Source organism: Cricetulus griseus, chromosome 6, assembly GCF_003668045.3.
Source record: "Cricetulus griseus strain 17A/GY chromosome 6, alternate assembly CriGri-PICRH-1.0, whole genome shotgun sequence".
Classification (NCBI taxonomy): Eukaryota; Metazoa; Chordata; class Mammalia; order Rodentia; family Cricetidae; genus Cricetulus; species Cricetulus griseus.
The window spans coordinates 48,597,829-48,610,005 of NC_048599.1; the positions used below are offsets into that span (position 1 = coordinate 48,597,829).

At 44.7% G+C, this 12,177-nt stretch overlaps 2 long non-coding RNA genes across 2 annotated transcripts; one reads left to right on the forward strand and one right to left on the reverse strand.

The window, feature by feature from the left end:
• Positions 1-2,331: 2,331 nt before the first annotated feature.
• LOC103163437 lies at positions 2,332-6,992 on the reverse strand. Its single transcript, XR_003486527.2, has 4 exons — positions 6,912-6,992; positions 4,927-5,090; positions 2,824-2,990; positions 2,332-2,540 (listed from the first exon to the last, which is right to left on the reverse strand). It is a non-coding gene; the product is annotated as an uncharacterized LOC103163437 (long non-coding RNA).
• Positions 6,993-7,324: 332 nt separating this feature from the next.
• Positions 7,325-10,152, forward strand: LOC113836396. Its single transcript, XR_003486528.2, has 2 exons — positions 7,325-9,063; positions 9,526-10,152. It is a non-coding gene; the product is annotated as an uncharacterized LOC113836396 (long non-coding RNA).
• The last annotated feature ends 2,025 nt before the right edge of the window (positions 10,153-12,177 follow it).

Genomic DNA, 12,177 nt, shown 5'->3' on the forward strand with positions numbered 1-12,177 from the left:
CAGTTTCAATAAAAATATATTTTGATTAGTGAATGTGCCATGCACATGTGTGCATGCATGTATGTTCATGCACATGAGGAGACCAGAAAACAACTTGGGCACCTGCTCTCCCCTTCTGCCTTGCTGCCACTCCAGGCTATCTGGCCCTCCAGGTTTTGGGGCAGTTCTCTGGCCTCTGCCTCCCATCTCCCTGGGATTGCTGCTATGTGTCTCCATGTCCAGCCTTTCATGTGAGTTCCAAGGATCTAACTGTAGGACTGAGACCCACATTTAAGTGACTCCAGATTTGGTTTGATCAGCCTCTGAGGTCACTGCCTAGATGATGAGAGAGCTTGCTTGGCCTTTTTAGGGTTCTGATGGTTTTTGGAGAGGTAGCTTGGCACCTATTCCTGGTAGACGGCCAAGAAGAGAGCAGAGGTTTCAGAGCTATTTGGCAAAGAGCCTTGAACCCCATGTGGAGGTTTGAAGGTGGTCTTGGCCCCTGCTGTGGCACCAGCTGTGACTCTGGGGCAGGCCTTGCTTACTCAGGATCCATCCTACCAGGAGTCCCGAAAGTTGCTGTGTGTTCAAATATGATGAACAGATGTAAATCACTCTATGCACTCTTGAGTGTGGTGCATTCAAAGAAGAGTTTACTTATTAGTACTAGGATTTTTGTTGACCGTGAGAACTAGGAGGAACTGGACTCCAGGTATTCCTTTGAATAATAGGTCAAAGGAATCCGCGGAGATGACAAACAGGTGGCATTGCCCTTGGGGAAGAGCCTGAGGTCATGCAGACCTGGGTCCATATTCTAGTTTTGTCAAGTCACTTCACCATTCAGAGCTTCCATTTCCTTGTCTGTAAAACTGAGGCAGAATTGTTGGGAGAATTAAAGGAGCCATAAAGAGCTTAATTAGCATGTCCTCTGGCACAGCCCAGTGCAAGAAGCCAGTGGTGATATTATTAGAATTATTATTATCCTTAAAGAATTGCACAGTTCCGTTTTCCACAAGTTTTGTAAGGGAGCCCACAAGTGTCTATTCTGATGTCTGGCCATGAGGTCTTCCCTTGGACCAGTCTTTACTGCAGTGTGGTAAATGAATACAGACACTGGACTTGGAGACCAAGTAAATCCAGGCTCCAGAGCTTTCCTGCTGTATGGCCTTGCAGCCTGACCACACATCCTGTCAAGCTGCAGTGAAACCCAGAACCACCATTTAGTCACTTCTAGGAATCTTCCCCGAGACATTGTTTGGACCAGTTTCCCTTGTTCACTTTGCTGTTGTCCACCTAGGCTGGCCAGCAGCAGGTCAACTCACCGGCAGCAGGCTGCAGCAGGGAGTCTGCCTGAACCTACTGGTAGCTGCTGGGAGATTGCATCATGGCCACTGCCACAGCCCCAACCTGCAGGCAAACTATAATTGCTAGCTGTGTCACAATTTCAGCTAAATGATTTTCAATTCAATTCAACTCATCCTGTGAGTCAGCCAGCTATACACAGGATGAAATTCCTGCTTGCCCACACTCGGCAGCTCAGACACCAGGTTAGATGGAGCACGCAAATGAAGGCTTTTAAAGACAGGCTCATTGATCATTTGCCTTTTTTCTCCCTCTAATTAAGGGATTTAGGGTGCTGAAGATTTCACAACACACAAAGCACAGGCTCTGAGAAGTTGTCCAGCCCAGATACATCTTCAACACAAACCCCACATCTAAGTCTCAGGGGATAACACAGTGGACAGCAAGACTTGAACAGTCAGAAGACCTGGACACGGGCTGTGTATCTTCTCTATCAGATAGGGAGCTGCACCCATGAAATCTCAGTAATATAGCTGCCCAAACAAGACCTGAACCACGACAGCATCAGTCAACATGCTGACATGGATGGAGGAGCTTTCACGGGTTTACCCCTAGAAGAGCTACAGGCAATTTATGACTGATGAGAGGGAGGATGAGTTTTCCCCAGGGATGTGTCTCCTAATTGATTATCCAATACAGGTGGTCAAACCTAAACATACACATACACATACACATACACATGCACACACACACACACACACACACACACACACACACACACACTGAATAAATATATAAATTCAACTTGCTGAGTTTATTTAGTTCTGTCTCTGTCTCTGTCTCTGTCTCTGTCTCTGTCTCTGTCTCTGTCTCTCTCTCTCTCTCTCTCTGTGTGTGTGTGTGTGTGTATGTGTGTGTGTGTGTGTGTGTGTGTGTGTGTGTGTGTAAATACAAGAATTTGAAAGGGAGCACAAGGTGGGGGCATAGGAGGAGAGGAAGGGGAGGAATGATATAAATACAATATACATTTATAAAATTTTTGAAAAGAAATTAAGAAAGTGAAAAATAATTTTTTAATTATTTCACACAGAGTTTGGCTACTTCCCTGATGGGACTTGGTGCTGGGACTGATGGTGCCTCTATTGCCGATAGCCCCGTGAGTTCCCTGTGGGTCTGTTTCCACATCTGTGAGTACTCAGTACAGAAAGAGCAGTCGTTCACAAGTCTTGGGGATGATGTGGGGTGATTAGTTTCCCTTCCTGTGATGAGGTAAGAACAGAGTGAGAACGTCAGGACGAGTGACTTCCCCTATGGCTGCTGTGGCTATCACCAGGGTCTGCACCTGTTCTGCCACCATGTCACTATGGTGGGGGGTCCTGAAAATCAAGGAAAAGCAAAACAGCAAGTGACTGCCCAAGCAGATCTGTGATCTCTAGTGAATGTGACCCTCCACCACCTCTCTCCCTCAGCCTCTTCCTCCCTCTCCCTCCGGATTAGAATCCCACCCTGTGGTTTAAAATAGCCAGTGAAGTCATACATTACCATGTATGGGAGACAAAGACGCAAAATCCAAAAGGCTCCGTCTAGTGAGCCTTTGGGGCTTGGTTCTTTGAAACAGAAGTTTGGATGAATCTGCTAGCACAAATAAAAACTGTTTTCCTGAAGAAGCTTGGGGCCCCAACTTATTGATCGGAATCCCGTGTTGGAAGCTGAAACAGACACAGATTAAAGTTGTCCTGCTAACACTTCATGGTCCAAGTTGTGGTCAAATAGTGCCCATTTGAACAATGGTAATAGATATCACATGAAGCCACTGGATTTAACCTTTATTTAAGTTGCCTAACCAACTAAATTGAGATGAGATTTGTATAAGGTCTGTGGAGATCAGGTCATTACACAGCATAAACCTGTCTTCTTTCTTAAAAATCTAAAGCATGTGGATTCTTTTCTTTTGTTACTGTTTTTAAATATTATTTAGTATGCTTCCTTGTAAGATTGAGCATTGACAAACAACAACAAAAAGGAGCTGTCTGGCCCAGATGGTCCCCCAGCACACTGCCCTGCCCTGCTGTACATCTCATGACAACTCTAGTCCTGGTCCTCACATCTCTGCAAGCAGTCTATGTGACGTCTCTGGAGGGGTTCCAGGGCTGTCCCTTAGGAGCTGGCTCACTGAGGGCAGGTATCTATACCAGCCCTGATCCTTCGCAGTGTGTACGATAAGCTGCTGCTGCCGCTGCCCTGGAGTTAAAGTGCATTGAAAGGAACAGAAATTTGTCCTGAGTTATACTGAGATTTGTCTCCTCAGAGCAGTGGTTCTCAACCTTCCTAATGCTGCCACCCTTTAATACAGTTCCTCATGTTGTGGTGACCCCAAGAATAAAATTACTGTAGTTGCTACTTCCTAACTGTAATTTTGCTACTGATATAAATCGTGGTGTAAATATCTGATCTGCAGTTGGTCTTAGGTGACTAAGGGGTCATGACCCACAGGTTCAGAACCACTGTCTTAGCTTCTGTTTCGGGCCTCAGTGTTTCCCATCACTTCTCGACTGCTCATGAAGACATCAATGAGATGAGGATGCTTCTTCCTTTGTCTAAGAGGAACTTCATTCCTCCACATGTCGGGAAAACATTCTTCTCCCATTCCAGACTCTTCTTCACTCATTCCTGATGAGTCATGTAACCCCTGAAGATACATCCCTTCTGAGTCTCTCCATGGCCTAATGTCTAAATTCCATAGTTTGGAAGCCAGGCCTTCTAGAATATGTTCATACTAATTCCTTCACTTTCGGCTATTCTCACCTTCAAAGTCTGCTGTGGAATAAGATGAGTTATACCTTGTTGTCCTCCTTTAGAAGATGCTCTGTGTCATGTCAGGTACCCAAGAATACATAATTTAAATCTATTAGTACCATTTCTGGGAGAATGGGATCGGCATACAAGATGCTTCAGGAGAGGGATAATACACACACACACACACACACACACACACACACACACACACACACACACACACACCCCTATTCCTGTTGTCAATTTTTTTGTGCTAATAGTTCCATATTTGTTAACTTCCAATGCTCCCTGGGAAACATGGATCCATTTCACAGCTTAAGAAAGCAAAGGCTTACAGAAGCTAACTATTTTTGATAAGGTAATGTGGGCTCACCAGGATCTGCCTGCCCTGGGTCCTCCCATTCAGTGAGGCCTGGACCTTAGAAAGGCTCCCACCTGGTCCTCCATCCCAGAGACTGATGCTAATGATCTTGGTGACAAAGTTAACAATCCAGGGATGAACAGGAAGGCAGGGATCCTTGGGATCTGAGTCCAAAACGTCAACTTTAAGGTTTGTACCCCAATTTTCCACTTCTTTCCAAACACATACAATTAAACAAACCCTGTAGGAAGAGTAGGTCTCTGGTAATGCCTTCTCGTGTCTATGCATTTTTCTTTGGCTGCTACCACGAATTCTAAACAACATCCTTACTTGAAAAGTCAGGCAAGAAGCAACAGAAAAATTTGAAGATGACAAATAACCAAAAGAAAGCATATGTCACTTGTAGGAAACTTCCAGAATGAGTGATAGAAGTTGGTTATGGAGACAAGAGAGATCCACTTATTAATGAGGATGCATTTGAGACAGACCACGAAGGAGATCATGTCCATGCCAGAACATCGAGGAATTGTCCACATTCCACTGGCTGCGCATGGCTTTGTGTGGAGCACACAGTGCTTGGGGTCAGTGGGGAAGGCTGAAAAGGCTTGGCTCCACCTTTAGTCCCAGTGGTCACCTGAAGTTCTTAGAAGACCTAGAGGGGAAAGCAGGGTATAGGTCTCAGCTCACTGAAGACTGGCTTCCCTGCCAAACTGTGTGTTGGCCGTTTGTGAGCATGGGCAGGAAAACCAAACACAGAAAAGAAACTGCGGCCCACTACCTGGTTGCTGATGCCACAACTGGAGGACTAAGTTGTATCTTAAGAGCACACTGGAAAAGCTGGGCAGTGGTGACACACGCCTTTAATTCCAGCACTCGTGAGGTAGAGGTAGGCGGATCTCTGAGTTCCAGGCCAACCTGGTCTAACCTAGCCAGGGTTACACAGTGGAACCTTGTCTCAAAAAACAAACCAAGACAAAACACCCCACCCACCCTGCACACACACACAAAAGAGTACATCATAAAATGATGATGACAAGGGACAGTTCACTGGATTATGTCAATTTTCAGGAAGAAAACAGCCCGGAGGCCATCAAGCTCATCACTTCACTTTTCTGATAAAAGCCTGCAGATAAAAGATTCGCCTAAGATCACAGAATGGTGACCTGATGGGCAGAGCCAAAGAGAATGCCGGGCTGATTCCTTTGATGACCGCCTTTCACTTCAGCCACAAACACTAAGGCCAGGGCACCTGGAACTTCCAACTGTGAGAACTGTTTCTTCTATGCCCATTCAGTAACTTCCTGCTCCAGTCCAGAAACTCCCTCTGCACCTTCATTTATGTAGTATGGTAGGAGACGGGTTTTTATTTAAATTTATGATTTGACAGCTTCCGCATGGAGATAAAGCAATCTGATGAGTCTCATTCCACCTTCTCTTGGCTCCTCCCTCCCCCCTCCTCCCCCCTCTCTCTTCATTCTTCCCTCCTTCCCACGGACCTCCCCACATTGTGTCTTCTGGTTTTGTTCCATAAGCCACTGAGTTTAACTAAGACTGTCTGTGTGACCATGGATAGAAAAATAGAAATAGAAAAAATTTTAGAGTCTGGAATTTCTGTAACAAGATACAAATATTTTATATTCCCTGTTATTTTGCTGTGTCTACAATGTTTCTAGTGTCTACAAGAAATACAAATAAATTACGGACGTGAGAGGACAGTGAGGTCTTATTCTTCCTTTTCCGAGGAATGACGAATGAAATAGGGTCCCGCCTTTACTGAAATAGTGACCTACAAGAGGAGAGGTGAGCAGAATGCACAGAGCGCAAACGTACAACGGGGCTCGGTAAGGTTTGCCTACTGAATATGGTAGATACACAGGAAAGAGAACATTTCACTGTGACATAAAAGATACAAGCTAACAGAGATAGGAGGAAAGAGCATTCTCATTAGCATAAAGGTTGGAAGACAAGTCTGAATGCATCGTGAAACGGCATATGGGAGGGGCCCGACAGCACGTGACCAGCTCTTCTATTGGCCACTTTCGAGACCTGGCACAGCATAATACTTCATTTTCAGTAGCTTTTGAAATAAGGCACTATGAATCAAACACAAAAGGCACAATGCCTGTTCTCATTTGGTCTCACCACATACTAGATGAGTTAAATAAAAGTTGGTTCTTCTGCTACACCACTGTGAGGCACACACCTGAAGAAACCAAAGTTGGTACACAGTAAAAACACCTGCCAACTCAGGTTCACTCAGTGCTATTCCCAGGAGCCACACATCAGAAGCAGCCTCGGTGCCTATTTCTAGGTATGGTTAAAGCAAAGGTGATACATAAGTATACATTTTAGTTAGCCATAAAAAATGAGATTATGTTATTTGCAAGAGAATGGATGGAATAAACCAGAGTCCAAAAGACAAATACAACTTATTTTTCCCATATGCAGAATCTAGATTACTTTTAAAACTTACATAAAAGTAGAAGGGTGATGGGGAAGTACGTCTATGTATGTTTATCTTATTGATTGTTGAATAAAATAGTTTGGCCAATGGCAAGCAAGGACTAGGAGTCAAAGAGGATTCTGGGAAATGTAGTAGAGAAGTGATGATCCAGGCAGGAAGTGACATGGCAAGGAGACTCATATCTAAGCGAGGAAACAGGAAGTGTGCCTCTTTTCCCCTCTGCTCCTGCTCCAGTGGCACAATGTGATCCACTGGCAATGAGGGACTCCAATGAGGCGTCCAATAAGATAAGTCTTATAAAATATATAGATTTATGATAATTAAGACTGAGCTAACAGATGAGGAATCCTAGTCATTGGCCAAGCAGCTTTGAACCTAATACAAGTTTCTGTGTATTCATTTGGGCCTTAACTCAGGTGGGCGGCGGGTGTAAAGCTCACATGTGGCAGTGGGGCTCAGGTGGCTTTTGGCAGAAAGATTTATGGTAACAGAAGGGGCTATTTGGGAGGAAGGACAGAGAAGTGGGAGGGAGACAGAGAAGGCAAAAGGGAATATGATCAAAGAACATTGTGTGCAGATACAAATGTCATGGCAGGGCCCATTATTTTGTACAATATTTGTTATTAATTTCTTTAAAGATTTTTAGCCCTAAAGTTTTGGCAGTAAATTTGGTGCTAGGAACTGTACTTGCCTCGATAGACAGGTTCTCTGCCACTGAGCTGACTTGCCAGACAGTGCTTTATTTTATGGTTGGGAAATCTATTGTCCACTGGATGCATTTAACTGGGAGTCTTCGTCTTCGTCGGATTAACCCAACACTAAAGGTTCATTACTCCTAAGCAGCAACGTGGGGATTCCCAGGCACATTTAGGTCTTTCATGCATCAGGAAAGAAAGTCATGAAATAGGGGAGTCATAAAATTTAGGGGGCGGAAGCTTGTTCTGGCGCAACATGGATCTTCATGGCAGGATGTGACATGTGAGTGAGGCTACAACCTTGTCTACCAGATTAGACTGCTGGAAGTAAGGACATGTTTGAGAAATAGCTTTGTCCACTTCTCTAACATAAAAAAAGTCTAGAAAATCCAAAGAAGGCTTGCTTCTCACAGTATGGCAATATTCTTGGGGCCTTTGCTGAGGGACCAAGAGAGGAAAGAGATTTATTAATTTAGGTCAATTATAACTCAGAATAAATAATCTTCTGTCTTCTTCCAGCAAGCCCCCAGAACCCAGCTTTTCTTGACTTTCCCAGTATGCTTTCTGGCTCAGATTTTGTGTCCCCAACATTTGGGGAACACAGAGCCTTTTGCATTAGTTACCTGGGGATTTGGGGTCTAGTCAAGGTTTGTCTCTAACACACCTGGAGATCTTGGGAGATGAGGGTTCATTTTAACTGTGAGGTGTCAACCTTTGCCTCATCCATTACATTATCTCATCTACAAACCCCCAGCAGCCTGTCTCATCAGACTTAGGGATTGTCAGTAGACATGGCCACCTCTTCACATTCCTGATTCTCAGTGAGAATCTCTGAACCGGATGATCAGAATGTATTTTGTATTCCCACCCCACTCCTAAGTTTTAGGATTCTACATTTAAATAGAAGCCTTGAAAAATAGACAGATGTAGTTATCCTTGTATACAACTTTTTTTTTTTTTCAAGACAGGGTTTCTCTGTGGCTTTGGAGGCTGTCCTGGAACTAGATCTTGTAGACCAGGCTGGTCTCCAACTCACAGAGATCCGCCTGCTTCTGCCCCCCAAGTGTTGGGATTAAAGGCCTGCGCCACCACTGCCAGCTATAATTTAATACCCAGAAAGACATAAAAGAAGATGCGAACTGTAGTTTTCTCTGGAGAGAGAATATAGGAACCTGATAATGAAGACAATTATAGCGCTGGTTTTGTTGTTCATTTTTGTGCTACTGGCGATTGAGCCCAGGACTTTGCACATGCTAGGCAAGTACTCTACCACTGAGATATATTGCTAATTCTTCACTATTTAACACAGAGTTTCGTTATATGGCCCAAGCTAGAGTGGACTTTTGATCTGCTTGCCTCCGATTCCCAAGAGCTGAGAGTATAGGTATGGACCACCATGCTAGAATCCTTGGGGGAATTTCATTTGACTGCATATCACAGAGTCACCAAGGATGGGTTTTAATCACGTAAGCTTTTTTTTTTTTTTAATCTTTCTTCTAAATGAAACATTTTAGACAAGCTACTCAGTGCTGGTACATGGTTATGGTTATGAGGATTGCTTCCTGTTCTATCTGGCTTTACCTGGCCTCAAGCTCACGGTTAGCACACTTCTGGGTGACACCCTGTGTTTCTGGCAGGGAAGCAGAAGGGCAAAGAGTATTGCCAGCTGGTTATGTAATGAGCTACCTGGAAGAATGCCTGGGCCACTGCTGAAGTCACAGCTCTGCTGCAGTGAGGGCTGCTGCTCCCCCTCGTCTGTGAGGGGCTGGGAAAGACGGTTGTCTTGTTAGCTTGCTACCATGCATGCTATGCATGTCCAATGCTAAATTAGGGTTTTATTGGTAGTATTTGAGAGATAGGTCACAGACCTGATGGTCCATAGTGTCTAACATACATTCTTTGTCTTTTCAAACAATTAATGTGGATAGAAGAAAGCCTTGGGAACAAAAGTCACAGCATGAGAGGAGGTGACCATGGGAACGTCAAAGTGGAAAACTCACTGGATTCCCATCACAAGCAAACCAGGAAATAACCTGAAATGTCTTCTAAGGCCATACAGAGGAGGAGAACAAAACACATGTATCTAAGGATCTAAGGGAATCTGCTAACCCTTGGAGGGAACGGCAAGAGCTGTACCTTTTAGTCATGTCCTGTCCTGTTCTCCCTCTGCTCATGAGCAAAGCTCCACTCCAGGCAGCAGGCTCTGCTCCACTGTTCATTGCTCTGGGCCATGTGAGGGCTAGGCCTTCAGCTAACAGGGTCTGGGGTTTTAGAGCTCTTTGGCTCATGACTTTTGCTTTGGTTCCATTCTCACAGATGAACCTATTTTAAAGATGACCTACTCAGTCCTTCTAGGGCCAGGAATTCCTGCTGCGACAGAAAACAGAATGGGATGAATAAATGAGGCATCGGAGTTTAGGTGCTCTGTTTCCTGGGGGAAATCGCTACGCTTCTCTTAGTATCCATTCCTCCACAGGAAGTAGGAGGGGACAGAGACAGAGAGAAACAGAAAGAGACAGAATCTGAACAAATAAAGATGACATCTCAAACTGTGATGAGACCTGCTGTCCCTTACTCTGTCTTGTTCTCTTACTCCTTTTCTCCCCTTCTCTTGTTCTCTCTAGCTTTCTCCTTCTCTCCCTCCCTTTTCCTGTGAAGAGTGTTTACCACCTGAAACTCTCCAGAAGACGTGGAGGGTGTCACTTGGTACCCTCTGTTAGAGTTTACGATGCCCCTATTAAGGCAAGAGGACTTGGGGCAAGAATGTCCTGGTGGGAACCTAAGTAAGACTTATAGTTGGAGCAAATGGAAGCAATGGGACAATTTATACACACGTGAGAGCTTTGGCCAGAAGAGTGAGGACTTGCACCCTGAAAATGGGAGCACTTTTGTTTTCCCCCCAGTTTCTCTCCCTTTCCTGGGTGTGGAAGTACAGGAGGGATGTGACCTCCTGCCATGTGCCAGACCTCACTTGCCTTCCTGTGAACTCTGAGTTTCCCAGACTTTGGCCATTTGCCTAAGTGTTCCCTCATGCGCACACCTGCTGTGCCCTTATTTGTTAAATAGTTTCTCTTAAATATTTTTTTTTCAACTTGAATATCCACTTGGAACCCATACTAACTATTGACATAAGAGAGTTTGTTTTGTTAGTTATTTGCTAAGGCATATGAAAATAATGGGAACGGAAGAGTATTCCCGTCTGAAAGCTCAAGGTGTCACGATCTGGGAATCCATCAGTGAGGATTCCTCCAGTCCTTGCAACTGTTCTCGGAGGTGGGGATCATTATTATCACCACACACAGGATGAAACTAAGTTTCTTTGAGAGACTGGGGAACTTTCCCAGGAATACAAAGGCATCGAAGACAGAGGAAGACTCAAAACTATTGTCCTCTAGAACTGTGCTCTTTTATTTCAGTTTGCCCTGTAATGGGGAGTGAGTGCAAGAAGAGGCTTACAAAAGCAGGGCCTTGTTCAGTACTCACCAAGACCCAAGCTCCATCTGTCCTTCCCTCCCTTGTAGACGTCTTGTGTCTGTCCCCTCAGCAGTCATGATGCCACCAAACCGAGGCTTTGATGTGTGTTTGTCAGGCAGTGGCTTTGTTTCCCAGCATCTCCCACTATGGCTATGGGCTGTTCAGAGTTGCTCGAAGCCTTCTTAATCTCACCCTTTCAGAGTCCCAACCCAGCTCCTCCTGAATGTTTGGTTCTTGCCTGGGCAAACACAAAACTTTGCCTTACATGGGGCCTTGAGAATCAGTTTGCTATCACAGTAGTAAGTTGTGGGCATTATTCTGGAACAAATGGAAAGTATTCTTGCAACTTCTCTTAATCCCCAACAGTACCTAGTTGCCTAGCACAAGTGACTCACTTGGTTGATAAACAAAAGAAGGATTCCCTGCCACCTACCCTGTGGCCCCTTCACCCAGATCTCCCTCCCAAGCACCTGGTCCATGAAATCCAAAGAACATCAAAGGGTCATGTGAAGGCCTGGCCTTGGCTTACCTCTCTGCTATGGTCTTCCCTGATAACAGCTATGTCTGAAGCAGCAGAGACAGGGAAGGGTGTAGAAGAACGTGTGTAATGAGCAGAGAACTGAGTTTACTATGGGCCTAGAGCATGCCAACCACTGTTACCGATACTTGAGTCTATTACCTTATTTAGCACCATCAATAGCTCCCAGCAGGTAGGCATCGCAAAGCCCACCCTATAGATAAAATCCTGGGGAGAAACTTTAAGGGCCATGCCCAAGGCCACACAGCTATTAAAGAGCAAAATGAAGATCTGAACCTGGGTCCATCTAACTCTAAAGTCCACAGACTCTATGACCTCCAGATGAGAGAGAATGGTTTACAAAAGCATTTCAGGGTTATCTAATCCAGTGCTTGCAAAATTGTATGCTCTAGAACACCAGTTTTTTTTTTTTTCAGATCTGAAGAGGAAGAGGCCAACAATTGTTGGGGAAATTTGGTTAAAACTCAATCAGATGTTTTCATTGTAGGATTTTTGAGTCTTTATGAAGTCCATGTGAGTCTCCAAAGGTGCAGCATGTCTCATGGTCTACATCACCCAAGGGCATTGT